The sequence below is a fragment of the Triturus cristatus genome, chromosome 12, assembly GCF_964204655.1.
Source record: "Triturus cristatus chromosome 12, aTriCri1.1, whole genome shotgun sequence".
Lineage (NCBI taxonomy): Eukaryota > Metazoa > Chordata > Amphibia > Caudata > Salamandridae > Triturus > Triturus cristatus.
In genome coordinates this window covers 368,624,933-368,647,521 of record NC_140595.1, presented here as the reverse complement: position 1 = coordinate 368,647,521, position 22,589 = coordinate 368,624,933, and the positions used below count along the sequence as shown (strand labels likewise).

The 22,589-nt window shown below is 40.5% G+C and overlaps 1 protein-coding gene across 1 annotated transcript in view; it reads right to left on the bottom strand.

Annotated features, from left to right (window-relative positions):
- CDH8 (cadherin 8) overlaps positions 1-22,589 on the bottom strand; it is an 815,205-nt gene that overhangs the window by 5,719 nt on the left and 786,897 nt on the right. The gene's annotated exons all lie outside the window — the stretch shown is intronic.

Sequence of the window (22,589 nt, the reverse complement as noted above, 5' to 3'; positions counted from 1 at the left end):
GTTTGCATTACTTTAAGGGCTACATTCTAGCGCGTAAACTGTATACCACAGGTTTGCATCACTTTCCAGTACAAATTCTTGATAAATCTACCCCTTAGTGGAAAGGTAGACATTTTCTATGGAATTTGTCATTATATATGTGCACTGTAAATTAGCCATGTGATGCCAATTCCACAGTCAGTACTATGTAGATCATTCAGAAATATATACATTATTTTCAATGTTTAATTCGACAGTGATATAACACTTTTTACCACTGATTTCTTTTAGTGATATTTTAATTTATGGTTGGATTGCAACTTAGTTTTGAGGCAACACTTTTCACCATTTTGTTTTTTGGTCTGTGAAACATATCCTTTTCTTGTACCTCTAGAAGACCATCTCTATTTTTCTTCATTTGTGCCTTTTTTTCTCCCAACCTTCTTACATTTTCACTTCACTTTTTGGGGAAATTTGAGGGCTTCCTCAAGATGTCTTAAGTGCAACACATGCATAAACTTCAACTAATGGCTGCTGAAACCAAGATACCAAAGGTGTGTGAAGATTGCCATAATGGAAAATACATTACCTGCATTGACTCAACTCTTTACTTGAGCTGAGAGCAAATGCAGTCAGGTTTTATCTGTACTTATCATATTTCATGTACTTATTTATATATGTGCATAGGCATACGTGTGGGTATGTGTTTTACTGGAATTTTCCTACATTTTCAAGGTAACATATTTGTGGTGATACTGTCACTGAAAGGGAGCTAAGAGTAGGTGAGTTAAAATCACCTCAAAATATGATTGCTCATTCCCTCACTAAACTGTTCCAGATATACAAATAAATCAACTTGTAGGAGCAAATCAGGTGATGTTTTCCTCAGAGGATTTCTAAAAGACATCAGTGACACCACATGTGTGAAGCTAAAGTTGTCTATGGTGTCATACAGGAGGTAAAAAGCTTCATTTTTAATTGACAGGTACATATTGTGTTATACCACCCACACCAACATCATAAACGTTCTCTTCTCCTCCATTGCCTAAATATTTAAAATTGTCTTGTGGCCTAATAACCACCCACTCCGCTCAATGAATTCCAATCCCCTCCCCTGCCCAAATAATAATATTGACCTGATTCCCTGCCATCCACACGTACCACAGCTTATGCTAATTTCCCTCTCCCTACTCACTGTTGTGCTCTCGATAAGCAACCCAGTGCTATGCTGAGAAGCGGCTCTGTGAGACAACAGTTCAGTGTCAGCACTGGTTTGATCAGACAGGAGAGAGGGCGGTTGACAGAATATCACTGCCGCCCATAGAGAGGAAGGAGAAGGTTTGTGACTATCTTGTGCCATTTAGCCTCCACACATGGGTCTCTGGAGAAACAACAGTAGTGCTGAAAGCCTGCAGAAGTCCACCCTTCACTGTGGTATAACAACAGAGGAAAAACAACTTTTGTTTTCCACTGCTATTATCTCATAGGAATGAATAAATAGATTTGGAATCCTATCGTCTCTCTATGAAAACTGTGCATTACAAATAAATGACCCGAGTCTGCTTCTTGAAACATTCACTTTTCCACTTTGTAGAACGGTAAAGGAACACATGTACTATTTAAAAACTGAGATTGCTGAAGAGTGTGCATCTTCGACTGTGGGTGTTGAAAAATGGCCCTCTCTGGGGACACCCCAAACTTTTTGGCTTCCACCTCCTCTTTTTCTGACTTTGTTTTTGTTGGCCTTAGGACACTGACCAAGTGCATGTGTTTCTCCCCTAAACATGGTGACATTGGTGTGTACATGATTGGAATATTTGATGTACTAGTAAGTCCCTTGTAAATCAGTATTACATATACCCAGGACCTATAAGTCAAATTCTACTACTGGAACTGCAGCACTGATTGTACCACCCACATAAGTAGCTTTTCAAACCTGTCTCAGGTCTGCCACTGTAGGGCCTGTGTGTGCTGTTTACTGCCACTTCGACTTGGCATTTAAAACTATTTGCCAAGCGTCAAGTCCCCCTTTTGTTACATATAAGTCACCCCTAAGGTACGGCCTAAGTAACCTTAAGGGCAGGGAGACATGTAAGTAGAAGGTAGTACATGTGTGTTTAATCTCTACATGTCCTGGTCGTGACAAACACCCAAATTCATTTTTCACTACTGTGAGGCCTACCCCTCGCATAAGCTAGCATTGTGAATTCCTTAATACACTTTTAAGCTGTACTTCTTGATCAGAGAGGAGTAGCTTTTTCATGTTTCATATCTTTGGAATGGTAATGATAAATCTTCCTTACTGGTGAAGTTGGGTTTAACATTACTGTTTTAGAAAAGCCACTTTTAGAAAGTGGACATTTCTCTGTACTTTCTGCTCTTTTTGCCTGACAGCCTGCCTCCAATACACATCTGAGTTGGGGGACAGTTACACTTTGCGCATTTTCTCTATACAGCGACAAACACAGGAAGGTGAAGCCCATCTTACATTCTGAGCACTCATCTGCAAAGAGGAATGGGAAGGGCTGACATTTACACTTCAATCAGTAGTGTCCTGTCCACACACAAAGCACTGGTTTACCCCACCACAGATTGCCTGGCCAAGAGTAGTGGGTTGAAAGGGATCCTTGTGCACTTCAGACGGTTATTTTGAAGTCACACCCTACATAAACATCACTTTTGGGTATAAGTACTGGGTCTCTAACCCCCTAAAATTAGACACTTCTGGATCTTGAACTGAACCTCGGTCAGAAGGACTTCTGTGCTGCTGAAAGGACTCAACTGGACTGCTTTTCTGGAAGGACTGCTTTTCTGCTTGTTGCCCTGCTGACTACTGTTCCCTGACTTTGCTGGAAGGACTCTGTCTTCCATCCAAGTGATCTCCAAGGGCTTGCTGGCTTGTCTCCTGTTTTCTGAAGTCTCAGGTACACAAAACACTTCCTGCAACCCTGCTGGTGCTGCTGGACTCTGACTTTTGTTAGTCCTTCCCTTGCCTGCAGAGCACCCTCCAAGCTCAGGGCCTCAGAAGTGGGTTCTGCAGCTGGTTTAATTAAAAACCAACACATTGCATCAACTGCGTGAGAAATTCTGCTGCATCGTCCTTCAATACCGACACAGAGACTGCTCAACAACTGTGGATGCCCAGACTGCGTGGCTCGATGATGCTCTCCACATCTTGATGACGATGTACTGAATTCAATTCAATGGAGCTCTACGACGACGTGGGACCCCCTTTGTGTGACTCAACGAGGACGCAGTAGGCTCTCGAAGTTGAATCTTGCTCCAACCAAGGTATTTCTTCAGCAGGGACTGTCTGGGCCCTGTAGCCAGACTACCATCGATCACAGTCAGCATGAACTTTGGATTTGCTCTGGTCTGTCGTGACCTCAAGTATCCTTTTGACCGCTAGTGACTTTTAAGCACTATTTTTGATGTAATCTTGAAATATTCATATATTGACTTCTACTGATTGGATTTATGTAATTTGTTTATATATTGTGTTGTGTGTGTATGTGTGTGTGTGTGTGTGTGTGTGTGTGTGTTGCACAAATACTTTACACATTGTTTTTGTAGATAAGCCTGTCTGTTCTGTGCCAAACTACCAGAGGGTGAGCACAGCTTATCTTATTGTGTCTCTAGCTTAGCCTGACTAGAGCAGTGATTCCTTCCTGGCCTGGGTGCACACCTCAGTCAACCAGAAATCCTATTTCTAACAGCGGGCATCACAGACCTTCCTTAAAATACATTTAGGAAAGGGCTACCATGCAGATTCCTGCATCAATTCACACCAACCAGCAACATCTATTAACTGAAAAGTCAGAACTTACATTTGAATCTTCCTTACACTTACCCATCCATGCTACCTCCACTTATAAAATCATAGATATAAAGGCGACGAGCAACTAGCACTGAGTCTTTCCAAATTAATTGTGGGAGAGGTTTTAGTTGAATTCCCTTAAAAATGATCTGAAGCATCAATGTTTTCATGAAAAGGACAGGCTTTATCTGTTAAACCCACTTTTATGTTTTTCCTTCTCTTTCTCTTGTACTATTTTCTCATGACATGTCTTTTTGGGTGTTTCTATTTCTGATAAAGACCGCCTCGCTTTAGATCGTTTAAAATAGCATCCACCCTTGTTTAAATGCTCATTAGTTCATTTTCTAACAGAGGGTTTAGTTTTGAAACAGTGGTCTTTTCGAGTCATTGGTGCTTGAGGTCAAATTTAAATGCCACTGTTTTATGTGGACTTGTCTGAGAAGCACAAGGTGAATCCATCCAAAATGATGCAGCAGGAAGGCAGATTCCAAAAAGCAAGCTCAAATTCAGATAAGTCATCTTCGGCTAACTACCGCAGGTTGACAGTCAACAGATTACCACATAAATCAATGCTGACGACCCACTGGACATCGTGACAAAAAAAGAAGCTGGCGAAAAGAGACAGAAAATGAAAACGTACCCTAGCTGGCGCGTCCTAAGAATGGGACCGTCAGCAACATTTGTCAAAACCTGATGTCCAGCAATGAGTAATCTCAACATGTCAAAATGAATACAAAGATTCATCACAAGGGGACAAAATTAAAGCAGGGACAGTAGTTCACAAAGAATAATGGTCTTGAAATGAACAGACCAAAACAGGATTCTGAGGAGAAAACTGCTGTTTTACAATGTCCCTTCCGCCTTAAAAGTAAAGCAAATGGAAATGGAACACCACGTTCAATTACGTTGTATACTGTTTACTGTGCATGTAGACTATTAATATAAATACTACATATGCCATATAAGATAAGGCATTCTCAGACATCATCATATTTTGCCCTCTTGTTGAACATCCTCGAGGCAATTGCGTTGTTTTTTAAAACGTTAATAAGAGTTTCTAAAAATGTGTGGACATAATTATAAAACATCAAACATACATTTTTGAGAGGATGTGGCTCTGGCGACGTTGGACCTGGGGAGCCAGGTTTGAACCTCGGCATCAGCTCAAAATCCGATAATTCTGGGCAACTCATTTATTTAATTACCCGTGGCAAAAAAAACAAAAAAAAAGAATGTGACCCTGTGTAATCCAAAAGGAGCTTATGTAAAGAGCTCCAATTTATTTGGGTCGAGTTCGTACAATATAGAACTGCAAAATGAAAACATAATAATAATAATAATAATAATAATAATAATAATAAGTATAATGATAATCATCATTTGTTTCCCTTGACCACATTGATCTGGCTGCAGACTCAGGGAATCACAACTTACTCTACAGCTCCCACAATAAGTGGTGAGAAACCTTCCTGACCTGCCCAAGTGAAGAAACACTTCTAAAAGGGTGAACGGTGTCTAGTCCCACACCCACTCGCTGCAGAGAGCCCTTATGCCCCCAGTTTTACATGGGGGTGGATGCTATGCTGCAAACACCAAGATAAATTGACCTTGTTGTTTGTAGATGCATTGGTGTGCGCCAAGAGACAAGCAAACTCTTTATTGAAAATAGACACATCCAGGAGCAGAGTCTGACTGCCTGATCAGAAGAAAACAAAATAAACCAAGTCTGTTGGACACACAGCATGGTAGCAATCAATGTTTCCATGAGAGATCTCATGCTCCTGGATGGCAGTCTGAATAAACCTTAAATCCTAACCCACTAGAAACTTCCACCTATATCCCCTAGTTGTGTAAAAATACATTTGTAACAAACGCAAGGTGCTACATGGACTGTACTCGAAGAGGAGGTGAAAGATATCCTGTACATCCTCCTTTTTGGGGCGTACCTTAGCAAAAATGGACCAGACTTCATTTACATTTGACTTGCCACAGAAATTCTGGTTAACAGTCCCAAAGCAATGTCCAATCAATATGAAGTTCCCTATCAGCCCCCACAATGATGACTGTCATAGCAAAGACTGAGTTAGGCTCTGCCCCTCATCCAAGGAAAGCAAGTGAAAATCTCTGCATCCTGGCCGACGAGAATCTCTCTATTAGAGAACAGATTATATCTACTTGAGGCACTTGTTTTGGTATTATGCGCATGCTCAAGAAAGGGTTTCAGTGGATCCAGCAAAGTTCTAGGAGAACTCTTATTCAAGCACTTATTGTGAGCTGCCTTGATTATGTGAATGTAGATGCTTACGAGTCGCTTCTTTCTAAATTTCAAGTTGTTCAAAATGCTGCCATACGCTTGGTCTTTAAGCTCCTTCTAGTTCGCCTTCGGAGCCCACAATGAAATTTCTTCACTGGCTCCTAGTGAGAAAACGGTCCCTGTTCAAGCTTCTTTGTCTTGCTCATAAATCTCTGGCTGGCAAGGGTCCAGAGAAACTTCTATCTTACTTACCTAGTAGGAATATTATATCTAAGGATCAATTGTTGCTATGCCTTCGCTGCATCCCTACTGCGAGATACAGCAGAAGGTCATTCTCCTATCTGGCTCTTCTTCACTGGAATAAAACTTTCTTTTCATATGTGTTACTGCTTAGACTTTAACAGTTTCAAAAAACGTTTAAAGGCCCAGCTATTTTGAATGTCTCTCTTGCCTAGAACCACATAAAGGGCTGAGATACTCCTTTGGGAATGAGTCACTTGCACTATATTCATTTCCTTTTAAAATAACTTAACATATTAAGCTTAAGCCCTTATTTAGAGTTTGGTGGATGGAATAATCTGCGACAAACATGGAGATTGTCCCGTCTTCTGTATTACAAGTCCATTTTAGTATATGGCACTTGTAAAGCAGACAGGGCCCGACTGGCCATACTGGGTATCTGGTGTTTCCCTGGGAAGATGGAAGGGTGGGGGCCAGTTTTGCAGGGGTGGGGGCCAGTTTTATCACTGGGGGTCAGTTTCGCTGAAGTGCTGCAGTATCGGCCATCTGTAACAAAAGCAACAAGCATGCGTTTTCAGCCTCCTGGTGCCAGGAAGTGTTTCTCTAGGAGCTGGTCTGAGAAATTTGCCAGGGCTGATTTGGGTTCCCAGTCCCAAATGCAGAGGATGCAATAGCTGTCATGTTTTGATGTAGTATCTCATCTGCCAAACTCTAAATAAGACCCATAAAATGCTATTCATCCTTGTCAACCAGTGTGCAAATTACAGTTAAACCATTGGGGTTTGCACATCTTGCCATCTGCACTCGGAGGCAGTGTTTAAAACAACATATATTGATACTTTTATTTCAGCCCCAGCATACATTTTCAGCTGTTGGTCCTTCTTCAGTCTCTTACTCTCCCCTCCCGCTTTGCAAATAGGATGGGAGAGTTTACAGCAGGTGGTACTTTCCTACAGTACTCTATGCTCTAAAATTGCCTTTCTTTAAAAACGAGTACATAATTGCTGGTCATTTGTACATAGCTGAGGAACAACAATTTTAGAGCATTGGCCAGAAGCTTCCACAGCCAACCAAATAAAATGCATGGCCTATGTTGTTCCCTTATGTATATCCCATACTTTAATGTAATTTGGGGCTGGATTGGATGGCACAGTTTGACACTAAATTCAATGGTGGCTGGAAGGGAATGTGTGAAGGGGCGGGGAGGGTGTAGGTGGTTAGAGCAACAAAGAAAGAAAGAAAATGTATCTGCTGTTGTCGCAGGTTGCCAGTTGCCGGTTGCCAGTTGCCACCTCTCCTCTGATGCAGGAAGCACACAGGCTCCCAGACTCCTCTAGCCAATCACGATCTGCCTTACAGTAGTGTTGTGATTGGTCTGAGCGCAGTGGTTCAGTGCTCAGAGAAGAACTGGGAGCCTTGCATGTTCTCCACCCAGGCTGTGCATTACAGCCTGTGGAGAACCTGCAAAGTGCACATGACTGTTTGGCCGATCCAAGACGGCTGGCCAAACTGTCATGCGCACTTTAGAGTGTGCTCATCACTCCTCCACCTGCTCTGGCCAGCCCTGCCCTGCTCCACCCTGCACTTATGCAGGAACAGAAAAATAAAATGATTATAATGGCCTGTTATTTTCATCTTATTTTTCCGCTGGACAGGTCATTAAGCAGTGAGGCGTCGCTAGCCGCCGATGACTAAATGAACCCTACTCGTTAACTTCGACACGGCAGCTTTCAAGCCACGTTTCTCATGCAGAGAACAGCACATTGTGGTAGGTGAAATTATGAAAATGCCTGACTTAGTGGTCACGGCAGTGTGAAAATGCAGCAAACCTCTCAGTGTGACCGTAATATATCATATAGAGAAAGTGCAATGTATGTGCTCTAACGTATATATGTACCATGAAAGTATTTGCACCGTATTCTAGTCCTGGATTTTCCTTGCAGAAAATGTATGTTCTTGCAGTACTAAATGCATAAGGTAGACATTACTCTGTTTTTTCATGCATCTGACATTTCACAAAACCATTTGATGGCACATGTGAATAGCCCCTACTTGGCTTCTCTCCACAAGGGTCAATCAATTTCGAAACGGATGAATGTCAACCTAAAACATATTCATTTTGCGCACGTGAGGCACATACATCATACGCTCTATCCCAGACCTGTCTTAAAGTCTTTGGCTCTTTCGTTTTTGTAGATACTTTCATTCCTAACAATCGATATAAAGTCTGAATGTGCCGCAAATTGTGCAGCTACAACCTTGTGTCTGTGACATTGCCTGAAAGGACAGTGCAGGATAGAAACTGTTCGCCCTGTAGTCCTAATGCAGTTATATGCATTTAATAAACCGTTGAAATAAATCATTATTTGCAGCCAGACGTGGAATAATGAAAATTCTAAATAGTATCAAGTTTATTATGCAATCAATGAATATGACAAATGTTTTAATAAAGGTCATTTTGTTGCATTCATATATTTTAAAAACAGCACTGCATAATACAAACTGGGACGTACAAATGTATAAATCTGGAATTTATCATTGGTGTAGTGGCTTTTACTGCTAATTATGTACTTAATTTCTCTTTACCACATGCAGGATTTTGTAGGAGAATCCAACTAAGTGTAGAAAATGAAAGTGTTCCTTCATAATGTGCTACGGATGCGTTAATGAAAACATGTTTATGGCAGATAATGTCCGGCACAGTTTTTTTTAAAGTGCAAAAACGGAGGATGCATATATCTATTTTTGACATTTATGACCTTTTAGCTTCCTTCATTTTCTGATGTCAAGGTACTTTGCATGATTCATAAGAAACGTGCATGCAACCTTCCCTAAGGAGAGAGACGAATGGGCAATCATTTTAATACAGAAAAAAGGGTTATGTTTCTTGCAAGGCTTCCTGGGTTTTCGTAATAAGGTCATACCAACTCAAATGCCATTGGAGTAATATGGGAATGTGCAAATTTGGATGATCCCTGAAAATAGATAACACGAGCTTGAAGGAAGGCTTTAGTTGGGCAGATAGATGGTGTCATTTCCACTAAAATCCCTTCATTCCACATAGGTTTACTGCCAAAGGTCTGGAAAGCATCCACTTCTTTGCCTTTTTGCCCTTATGGTGCACTCTTCTACCTATTTTGATCATGAAAAGGGATGCCCTACACACATCATGAACCGCCCACAGTCTCTGATGCATTAACCCCTCCCCTGCTCATGACGGAACCACTCCGTCATGAGCCAAGGTCGCCGTGTGCTCATGACGGAGTGGTTCCGTCATGCTGTGGCCGTTGGCGGCCGCGCCGCCCACGCGGCGCTAATTCCCCGCCTGTGCGGGCGATTAGCGCAGTGGGCGGAGTCATGACGGAACCACTCCGTCATGAGCACAGCTCAACCGTGGCTCATGACGGAGTGGTTCCGTCATGAGCACCGCGCCACCGCGCTGCCCCCAAACCCCCCCCCAGCGCTGCGGCGGAATTCCCGCCGCAGCGAAAGGGTTAAAGACAAGTTGAGCATAACACTGGTGTTCTATTATTGTCCATTCCCCGCTGTGCTCCTATTTAGAACCTGATGAGTCACCCGCAATGCAGAGTAGCCCTTCCTGCTGGAGAGGATGTGGCCTAAGGGCTAGAGGATCGACCTCGAAGCTGAGTAACCGGGTTTGAGTCTCGGCAGGGCCTCTCTACATCCTGTGATTCTGGGCAAATCACTTAACAAAAACAATGAATTTGTCCCTCCGTACCCAATTGATGCTCATGTAAAGCGCTCCGATACCTTGAGGTCGAGTTTGTGCTATATAAAACTCCCCAAAAATAAAAAACATTATTTATAAAAAAGAGACTCCTCAAGCAGCATGCACTCTGCCTCCTGAAGCACAAGTAACATTCACTTGCAGCAGCATGAATCTCTGTCGGCCGGCTATGACAATATACCGGACCCTAATAGTGTAGGCTCTGGTATGTGATCACTCAAACTCAAGTGCATAGAATGGCCTAGAAAATGAAGTACAACAATAAAATGTATGCTACTTATGGTAGTCTTCATACTCTAAAAGAGTGTACTCATTAACATAACACCACTGCTATATATTGATTGTTGATTGCATCAGGGATTATATGCTTTCAATTTAGGAATCACAAATGTGAATCTTAATTGTATACACCTTAAAACAAAAATAAACAGTTTTTGCAATTCTTTTGTGTTTATTTTTACTTGAATTCTGGAAAGGAAACTCTAAATACATCCCAAACTTTACTCAGCCAAATTATATTGAAGTATTCATTACATAAAATGCAAAATTCACTATAGTGAGATTCTCTCCAATCGTTTTGCTTTTAAATCACAGGATATTTGAATTTCAATACCACCGCTATCAGTTATTTTTCTGCAAACGATACATAATGCCATTGCAAGACATAAAGGAATGCATATATTTTCAGCATGTGATTCCTCAACTTTTTTTAAAGAGTCATAATGTTAATAAAACATGTAGTGAGGTGTCCCAACAGGTTTAAGGGTTCCTTAAGTCCTTTCTTTTTGTTGAAACGACTATGTCATTAAAAACAATTCCAAAACGCCAGTCAATGATGTGTCATAGTATATTGCACAAAAAATCACTTTCCTCCCCATCTTTTAGATGCATGTAAACCTGTTTAATGTGCCTTGATGCAAATTTGCCTGATGCTTAAATATTACATCATTTACCCACACCAACTTTTAAAGCAGTGTGTAACCCATCATACAGATTCTGATAGACTAAACCAAAACTTCTGGTTAGTAAAGGCAAAATGCGAAGCCACTCTCTGACGCCAAGCACTGTAAAATCCATGCTTATGCTGGCTATATAGAAGCTTAGTCAAACTTCTCTTACCTCCACCCCAGAAAATTCACCTTCACACCAAGTCAAATGGGTGCTATTTCAATAACACAAAGATCATGAAAAAGCAGGCGTAATAAACCAATCAGTTAAACTAATAGTTCTAAGTATTTCTAAAAACAAGAACAATGTCTTTGAAAAACATCTGCCAATCACTGCTTTAACCATGGGATCCAGCTAGGCTATCAAACTCTCTTTTAGTACAAACCCTAAAGTACTTCTATATGTAATTAAAAGATCACTTAGCTGTTAAAATTGCCACCCTAATGAATAGTCCACGTGACTGTATGCAGAGAACCTAATCTCAACCAAATCTGAAAGCGTAATGAAGCACCAGAGTTCAACAACAAACAAGTCACCACTGTTTTTCCTACCCTCCATGCCACATAACCAAAAGGACTCCTTTAAATAAGTTTCAAGCACGGACTTAACTGACATCGTCACAACGTAACATCACCTAGTGAAAACATTACTCATGCAAGGAATCTTCCCCAATAGATAGTACACAGGATATATAGTCTGAATATTTAAGAAAGCAAGTCTAACGTCTGAGCATCTCACCATTAATAGACCCATAACACAACTACCACGCTTCTGGAAGTTAAGAGAGTCACCATCAAACTGTGGCAGCAAATCAATCATAACCAATTTGAATATCACTTCTGCTTCTGTTTCAAACTACAATGAAACACTGATATGGTGATCAGCCAAATTCCAGGTAACAACTTTAAGGTTACAGATAACTTGATTCCAGGTATAGTTAAATCCTGCAAGAGACTTTAACACCAATCAACATCAAGTTGAGATTAAGTTTCTCAAAAAGAGGGGCATGGCTTGGTGCCCGAGGAACGTGGCGGCATCTGGGTGGAGCTCCACGGACTGGCGTAGTGGTTTTGCGCTTGCATTTCACAATACACGAAGCTGCTTAGAGACAGGAGTCTCTGAAGGTCTCCTGCTCAGGATGTGACTCTTCGCATCCTCTTTTGTCGCTTCAGGGCAGCTCTAGCACCAAGGTAACTCTCCTTCGCGATGCTGCGGCATTACGACTGCCATTTTGATTTCCGATTTGCAGAACGAGCCGCACAGCTTTCTACATCTGCGGTAATAATGGCTCATTTTGGGGCGGGCCTCAGCCTCTCTTCTATGCCATGACTGTGCTACTACTCCCTGGCAAGCATTAAAGGCGGCTCAACAACACAGCTTCTCCTCAGCATACTGCTATAACTGAGTCAATGCAGTTGCGGCTGCCATTTTGTGGAGCATTTCTCACCGTCGCTTGGTAATCCTTCATTTGCCTTCACACAGTTTGCCTGAATCTTGTATAGAACACCAGCGCGAAAGTCTTCAACCAAGACTCTATCTTTATCTTTCCCTCCTCATTTTCTCCCCCAATGTTATTTTTGTGCTCTCAACATGATATGAGGAATTCTCAACAGCCATTTTAATCTCATTAATTCCCCTTTAACTGCATTGATCTCTATGATCAGGAGATTTCCAGTCAAACATAACTGATGCTTTTTAGGTGATCACTGATGTCGTACCTACTTATTGTGCATAGCTCCGTCAGTATCTTTCCTCTACAAATCATACTTCTTCCTGGATAAGTTCACTCCTCAGTTTGCTCCTCAACTCACTACATATCTCCCTCAGGAGTCACGATTTTCTCCTCAGGATGTTCGTCTACACCCAGCTTCAAGATTCATGGGTAGATTGAGAGGGACTCTTTCTACTTCTTCCAAGCCAAAGCGCATCTTTATTAAAAACTCAAAACTTTTTACTGAACTTTCTAAGCTAGAAGATACTCTGATATCCTCTCCCGAGGGATACAACACCACAATGGATCCCCCTCCTGCACCATCTTGAAAATCCACCATCAAGCGTCTAAAAAAAAGACTCTCCCTTTCCGCCTAAACCAACTTCCCCTGTCTCTATGGTGCTGTTGTTACAGGAAATAAGGGCCCTTCGACCCTTTGTAGAGGTAACTAATACCAAACTACAACTTCTCACTGATAGCTGATCTCAACTTGATACAAGGCTCACTGCAGTGGAGCAAAATGTAGCCACATTCGGGGACACTAACACCAGCGTTACTCATCTTCAGTCTCAAGTCTTAGTGCTCCAAAGGCAGGTTGAAGATCTCGAAAATCGCAACAGGAGAAATAATTTCCGTATTTAAGGGCTGATCGAAGGGGCAGAAGGTACGGATCCCCTCACCTTCTTTAAGTCTTTCCTTCCTAAATTGTTCCATATGCCAGAGGACACTGTGCTCAATATTCAACGTGCACATAGGCTGGGCCATCCTCCCTCCAATGCTTTACCCTCACAGCGACCAAGAGGAGTCATCATGTACTTCTTAGAGTACACAGATCTCTTAAAAGTACTATCAGCGGCCAAATCTATTCAACGGATTACCTAGTCCGGTTCAACACTGTTTTTCGCACAGGATTATGCCAAGACCACTGCAGCCAGACGCAAGGTTTTTCTTAGTATGAGACCTGATCTTTGCTCGATGGGAGCCTGCTATGGTTTATTCTACCCTTGCCTGTTTAAAGTCACGTATAACAATAGGACACCAACATACGAAGATCCACTACAACTACAAAGCTTCATAAACTCATTTAAGACAGACCATATGGACTCTTCTGGGCATCCGCCCTCGCATATTATCTGAATGTTTGAATCCTTTTATAAGTTTCTTCCTTTTTTTTCCCCTTTTTAGGTTCTAGAACATTTACCTTAAACATGTGTTAGACTTAGAACTTAATAAGCTTAAAGTTTACTGTTGTTTTTATATATATTTGGTTGTCTCCTTTGACTCTAAAGTTTTCCTTTTTATTGCTGGCTTTATTAACTTTTTATAAAATTGTTATTCTTCGCCTTTACAGTTACTCCAACATTGTGGCGTGTTCCTCCCCTGGTTCTCCGTCTGGCCGACCCTGGATGTGCCGTCTCTTCCATGTGGTTTCACCCTCCCCCCACATCCTTGTTCCTTTTTTATAGGTATGTTATTTGTCTACAGTCTTTTTTAAATATTTTTTTCTTTTTCTTTTTGTCCCTTTCTATGTTCTCTCCCTGCTCTTTTTTCAGGTGTTCCGTATTCTTGTTCCTATGTTATTTGTCCCTTTTCTTCTTTGTTTCTTTCGACAATCTCTTCCTTCTCTTCTTTCAGGTGTCTTCATTGTTGACGTCTTTTCCTTTCTATTCATCTTCATAAATACCTTTGTCATTACTCTTCTAGTTTCTCCTATTTTTCTTCTCACTCACAATTTGTCTAATGTGTTAACTTATCCAAATATCTTTTCTTATCAACTTCACTGTTTACTTCTATTGATATTTATATTTCTCTTTCTTTACCCTATAGTTAACATGATCATTTATTTGATACTCCTCTTTTTTTATATTTTCTATTGTCTTTTCATTGATTTGGATTATTGTTCAATCTTTTTATTCTTTCCTACTTTTGACATGTTATGCCATTAAAATTAGTTTCCTGGAATGTTAGGGGATTAAACTCTCCTATCAAAAGACAGAGAGTCTTAACTCACCTGGCTAAATTAGATGCTGATATAGTGTTTCTTCAAGAAACTCATCTCACAGATGTTGAATCATTCAAACTAAAAAAGGTTTGGGTGGGGGAAGTTTTATTTTCCCAAGGTGATGGTAAACGCAACGGAGTTATGAGACTTTGTCGTAAATCGCTCCCTGTTAAATTCATGTCACAGGAGTCTGATACAATTGGCCGATGGCTAAATGTTAATCTGTTATTGAGGAGTGCTCCGGTCTCTTTTCTTAACGTTTATGCTCCCACTGGTGGTGACGCATCTTTTTGGTCCTCATTAGCTAAGCAAATTACTCTTTGTATTGAAGATAATTTTATACTTGCTGGTGACTGTAATCAGATTTTTGACCCATTTATAGATCGAAATTCCAAAGTTTCTTTTATCCCTAATAAATCACACAAATCTTTTGTTCATACTATCACCCAACATAAACTCCTGGATGCGTGGAGATTATGCAATCCCACTACCAGGGAATACACTTTTTACTCTTCTGTTCACCACACCCAATCACAAATTGATTATTTTTTTGTATCCCATAATCTATCACAAGCCCTTATGAATGCAGAAATTGGTTCTATACTGTTATCGGATCATCCCCCTATCTCAATTGGCCTCAATATATAGCCTAGGGTCAATGCTCCCAGAAGATGGTGTTTTAATAATACTCTTCTTTTGGATCCAGCATTTACCTCTTCCTTCACCACCTTTTAATGAATACTTCTTGTTAAACCGAAATGACTCTCTATCCTTCTCGACCATCTGGGATGCCTTTAAGGCCTCTGCAAGAGACTTCATTATAATTTATGTTGCCAAGAAACATAAAATTGCGCGTTAGCATATCAATACTCTCTTTCAAGACATAAAGAGATTGGAACACTCCTACTATTCCTCTAATTCAAAAGATTGTCTAGCAACTCTCATAAAAGCCAAACTTCAGTTTAACAAGGAATCGACAGATAATGCCTCATTATACCTATTAAAATCTAGTGCGAAATTCTATGGAGGCAAGAACAAAGCAGGGAAAAGTTTGGCTAATTATTTGAAACTTAGGCACAACAAACTAAACATTGAGTCTATTTACGATGAACATTCTGTTTTAAAATTTAAGGATGCAGAAATACTGAAGGAATTTTCTCTGTTTTACAAGTCATTATATACCTCGGAAATGAAATCCACAGATCATTTGTTGTCACAATTTTTTTCCACCATATAAAAACCTCAACACACTCCTCCTGATTTATCCTCCCTGGAATCAGATCTAACACAACAGGAACTCCTGGTTGCTCTCCAACTTCTCAAAAAAGACAAAGCTCCAGGGCCAGACGGTTTCACCGTCTAATTCTTTCTTAATTTTTCCAAGTTTTTACTGCCCAAACTACATTCCCTGGTAAACTCTTTTTGTTCCATGAACAGTTCCGTTGGCTCTCTTTCAGAGGCGCACATTTGCCTTATTCCTAAAGAGGTTAAGGATTCAAAGTACTGTAAAAATTACAGACCCATTTCCCTTGTTAACATCAATTACAAATTGTTTTCCAAAGCACTAGCTCTTCATTTAGATTCATATTTACCAAATTTATTGAGAAAAGAGCAAACCGGCATTGTCAAGGGACGAGTTATAACTGATAAAACAGGACTCTTTTTCGATATTTTATCCAAATCTTCCCATCTAAAGTACCCCCTTGCAGAAATAGCATTAGACGCTGAAAAAGCGTATGATAGAGTCGAATAGTCTTACCTATTTTTTACCCTTAGATGTTTTGGTTTTGGCCCTAAATTTATCTCCCTAATCTCTCTCCTCTACTCTAATCCTCATGCTGCTGTTTGCGCTAATGGCCTAATTTCTCTATTTTTTGATTTAGGCAGAGGAGTACGCCAAGGTTGCCCCCTATCCCCTTTTCTTTTCAACTTGGCTCTAGAGCCTTTACTTTCTAAAATAAGTCGGGATCCACACATACATGGCTTTGAAACACCAACATCTCACATTAAACTTGCAGCCTATGCTGATGATATTTGCTTTTTATCTCACGACCAAATGATTCGATTTCTGCTTTTTTAGCAGAGGTGTAATCCTTTTCCTCAATCTCTGGTTACAAATTAAATAGTGATAAATGCGAGATTTTGCCCCTGACTAAGTACACTTTCAAAGTAGATTTTACCCCTTCTATCTTCACGTGGAACCCCAACCACATTAAATATTTAGGTTATAATTCACTCCTTTAATTCCTGACACAGTAGCTTTACGCATGAATAAATGTATTCAAAAGATTTCAGAGCTCACAACTAAATGGCATCCTCTTTACTTGTCTTGGTGGGGTCACCTAGACACTATAAAGATGATGCTTTCCCCCATTGTATTATACACCATCTCCAACATCCCAGTCCCTATTTCTGCTAAACTATTTAAAAAAGTTAATTCCATCCTCTCCTCCTTCTTGTGGGGTAATAAGAGATCTTGTATATCTATATCAAAACTAACCTGTGCTAAAACAGAGGGAGGAGTTAATTTTCCCAATTTTTCAGCTTATCAAAAAGCATTTCTTTTACGTCAAGCTTCATATTGGTTGCTTGACTACACAGAAGATTGTCCTTTATGGACCTCAGTTGAACGCTTATTTCTATCCCCTTTCTCCTTTCAAGAGTATCTTTCTTTCTCGCGTAAACCACAATCCCTCACCACTCCTATAATCAAACTTACTTCTAAACTCCTTGGGTCAACTTCACCTTTAATCCATGGGACATCAGTTATTCTCACAATCAGAATGTATACCCTTCCCCACACTTAGGGCCATATGTAGGTAGCTAAATACCGGTCGGTAACGGCCGAAAATCGGTAATTTTCCCGTTACCGACCGGTATTTAGCCCTTTGTAATGTAGGAGGCAGGTTTTAAGGATTCGGTAATTTACCGAATCGGTATTTTAAGGAATCGGTAAAATACCAAATCGGTAAATTACCGAATCCTTAAATCCTATGTAGGGAGCACTCAAGTGAGTGCATTTTTGTTTTAAGGAATCGTTATTTACCACCAACTACAGGTTGGTGGTAAATACTGAATACCTTTTAAAAAGCAATTTTGTGCTTTTCAAGATATGCCATGTGGCAGACATACATGCCCTTAGGGCATGTATGTGCGCCACATGTGCACACATGCACGATTCAGGGGTGCAACAGGGTGTCAATGTGACACCCTGCCACCCATGAATATGCTCCCCCTATTACCGAATCGGTATTTACCGAATCGGTAATAGTCAATGGCTTCCCATTCATTCCTATGGGCCTCCAAGCCCAAAGGAATGAATAGGAAGGTATTCCTTATTACCGATTCGGTAAATACCGATTCAGTAATACCGAATATTACCGAATCGGTAAACTTTACAGATTTCTTACCTACATTCTATTTACCGATTCTTGAATACCGAATTGGTAAAATTCGGTATTTAGGAGTCGGTAAATAGAAATTACCTACATATGGCCCCTAGTCAATTATTTGGCCTGCCTGCTTCTTTTAACTCTAAATATAACCTCCTCAAGAATGCTGGTTTAGATACATGCACTCAATTTACCACTACACCTGTTAATATTCATACTCCTGATCCATCTGAACGCCTCTACACCTTGCTGGGCACCTCACCCAAAGCATCCACTATTTATAATTATTTACGATGTACTGACACTATCTAAAATAGAGACTGCATGGGAACAGGATTTTAAAACATCTTGACCATTGTCTCTCTGGAGCAACATCTGGACTAAAATACGAAAGTCTTCACGAGCAGCTAATATAATGCAAACATTTTTTTTTATATAATAGACTTTTACTATCCCCGACTTCCTTAAGTAAAAGGTTTTCCACTGTACCAGATACTTGTTGGACATGCTCATCCCCAAACGCTGATTTGTTTCATATGTTATTTTCTTGTTCATTTGTGCACAGTTTTTGGAAACGTGTATGGTCTCAAATTAATTCAGTCTTTGGTACTAACTTTTCCTTTTCCTTCACTCATGTATTCTTGGGAAGTCTTTCACCTATTTGGAACAACTTTACATCCAATGTCAAAATTATTGATTTGATAGTAGCGGTTGCTTTCCAGCAAATTACTAAGAATTAGAAAGATTTCACTAAAATCTCTTATAAGGCTTGGTGGTATGATATATGCCACAATCATATGTTAGATACCTCCTTTGTTTACCCTATACATATGTCTACGAAACTTTTAAAACTATGGTCACCAGTTACATTGTACATTGATGCAAGCGCTAAAAAAAAATCCTCATTGCAACCCTCTTAACAAGAAGTACTTAAACCACCATGAATTCCCCAAATGTTCCTCAGTTTTCTATTTCAATATTAACTGTATTTCCTTTTTACCACTTAGTTTTCAATTTTTCCATTCATTAATCCAATTCATAAATCTCTCTTGGAGTAAATTTGTAATGTAATGACTTGTGATTAATTTTATATACTGCTTATTGACACCCTTATTCTTTCAATAAAAACATTTCTGAACTTAAAAGTTTCTCAAATATTGCATGGAGTACAATGGTCAATTTCCTCCCTCTCCAACCCTCACAACTTGTCTAGCTGGGCACTTCCAGATTCCTGAGTGAACTCTTTGGAACCCATAACTGCATAGTTTTCTATATATTCATTTGTAAAGATATGTCTCACTTTTTCATTGTTCTGTTCATTAACCGAGGCCATATTTTGTCTATGCATATCCAGTTAACGTATCTTAATTGTCTTCTGTTGATGGCAACAATACATGGCTCTACATTCATCTTTCAAAGGGTGGACTGATATTAGTGCGGTTGTGTTTGTAAGTGAGCTGACGTGCTAAACAGTTCTGCATGTTAAAGGTATTATTATTAATTACTGAAAATTACTTAACATCTACAAATTATAATACAAATTATGGAAGTCAGACGTAGAGACATAGACAGTGATCTACACATGCTTGTTCTGTTTGAGAATTCTGCTCAACAATCCAGCAGCAATTGTGCTAGATGTACACTCCTCATGAACCTACTATAGCCAGCGCTTAGATGAGCAGCTCTTTCACTTGAATTTGCTCAAGAGCTATTGGATCATGGGACAAAGACAATCTAGGGTGTCGGCTAGGTATGCTGGTGTAAGAGGCAAATTAAATTGCACATCATCTTTTCGTGCACATGCTACTCTTTGCCAAAGTTGTCCTCAGACACACGCGTACTCTCTTCTTGTGAGGCAGTGCTCAATCTCAATAACAACTGGGAATTACGCATTTCAATGAGTCTTGAAGTTTCATAACTTTTTGAGAGATTATCACTTGATAACAGAGTCTAGCTTGATATTCAGGAGCCTGACTTTCTGCCAGTGGTTCACCTTTTAATGTAGTCTTCATATAGGAGTTTCTCTTTTCTTTTTATAATGGACCTTATTCATGCAGGTGGATCTCTATGCAATCTTTTCTTTTTGCAATACTCCCACTTTATGGAAATATATCACCTTCCAAAGGTATAGCGGTGTCTTTCTGTCCACTATTGTCAGTTGTGCACAGTTTTCACTATGTAAAGAGGTCTCCCTTTTAGGGAGCTGCCTGATTTTATACAGCGTGTTTTTTAATCAAAAGCGTCACTTTATTCACAAGTTCAACTCTTGAAATGTCTGGCTTTATGCATGGATTTCTCTCATTGCAGGTGTCTTACTTGATGTAGTTTTGTGGAAGTTTACCTCCACGCAGAAGGGTTCATTTGTGGCAGGATCTCATTTTATGATTAATCACTGTCTATAAATGAGTTTATGCAAGAGTGTGCGTCTGTGCAAGTTGTTTACTTTGTGCAGGATGTTGGGTGCTTCCAGAGGTTTCCATTTTCTGCAGAAGTCTGACTAGAATTCATTTATGTGTTTTAATGCTAATACTCTCCCGTGAGCTCACCTTGTAAGAGGCAAACATCTATGCAGGAGTCTTTGAGCATGGGTTTCTCTATGTAGAACTCTATCTCTTGATGTGGTATACAACAACTATTAGCACACAAGAAGTCTCCACTGGATTTGTGGAGGAGGGAACTAGAGGCACAGGGGTTCTAGGAGCTGGCAGCCTCCACTATAACTGTTTACCACAAGAAGCCGCTCCTAGTGTGATAACCCAAAACGAGTTACAGGAACGTCGTAAGTGTGGGCATCTCACAAAAAGTTGCGGACTGGTCTCACACACCACCTGGTGTCATGCTTCATCATTGACCAGTCCTCGCCCTCTAAAACCTTCGTTTGATAGAGGGCGGGCATACACTTGACGACAAGGATGCACTTTCTAAATGGTTAAGTGGGGGCCCGTGAGATTGTGAGTGAGGTTAAAAATCATTATAGTGGTCAAAGGTGATTTTAATGTGATTGACAACTATATGATATTAAAAATTATGTGTGACGGTGTATAGGGTTTTAATGTCCCTTAACCGTCCTATGTGTGGTCAACATGTTTCTGCCATAATGGCCCTATCGGGTCCGTGGCATTCATCAGGACCAAGGTATAGGTGAGGGCTCCGTTCTTACCAGGTGTCAGTAAGATACTACCACTGCGTGAGTGTAGCATAGGCCACACTTCACTGCCTATGGTGCTTCCCAAGGTGAAGCCCTAATCGGTCGGACAACTTGTCCCAAGGGGGGGAAGAGGGACTGTGGAAATCCACCGTTAGGTTACTTACTCTTACTGTAACACGTAGCAGAATATGCCTGTGTCCTACGCGTCCGCTCGAGCCTCCCGAATACAACAACTATACATAAGCATAACCTTACTTGGAGCGTGTCTTTATGTGCAGGAGTCTGTCAATACAGGACAGTCAGTAAATACAGGAGTCTCTGTGCAGAACTCTGTCATTTAATATAGCATACTTCTATTGTAATCATGCTAGAGCCTAACCTTATGCATATCTGTCTAGCAGCATGACTTTCTATGGAGGAGTGTCTCTCAATGCAGGACTTTCATGTTAGGGAGGAGTCTCTCTGTGTACGGGCTTTATGCAGTAGATCTGTTTTGAAGCCTTGCTGTATGCAGTAGTTACTCATTATGCAAAACCTTTGTGCTCGTATGAATAATTTCGAGGACTAATCCCTCTCAGTACTTTGCTCTTCCTCACTTGAGGCACAGCAAGTTCTGTTTAGAAAAATTGAGATTTGTAATGTATTATTTTTCTTTATTGTTTGAACTCTTTTGAAAATAAATGACCAGATCAGCAAGGAATGATTCTGACGTACTAAATCTCTGATGTGACTAATGAACTTATTATTGTAATTGTGAATTATATTTTACTATTTTTTTCTTCGTATTTTTTATTTTTTATTTATAAAGTGAAAAGTGCCAGCTCTACTTTATTCAGAACCTCCACTTAGTGACTCTACCCATGCCCAGCAAATTGTGAAAAGCATAACTACTGTGTTCACAGGAGTCCGTTCTGCATCCTTGTGTGCCACCTCCACCACCAACCCCTCACAGCAACAGCACAGAGTCTTATCTGACTCCATTCCTGATGTACCTGCAACAGCCAACAACAGCAAAGACATCATATTAGTGTTCGTTGTGGACAGGCCACTGTCTTCTCGTCAGTCTTTTCCTCATACAGTGCCACTACCTCAGGTTCAGTTAGTTTGTCTCCGTCAAACATGAGTGACATGGTTGTGGTGTACAGCAGGGGCTGTATTATGCATGACTGCGCCGGCGCTAGTTGTCGATGTGCACCAGAGTATGTTTGTGTTTATGTGCGTTTGCGTCTGCACCCTAATACAATATGCGCACAGATGCAAATGCACATAAACACAGAGCTCAAAGTCTGCGCCAACATCACGGTGCATTACAAACCTATCCTCTGTAATGCGATTGGGCCCATACTCTGG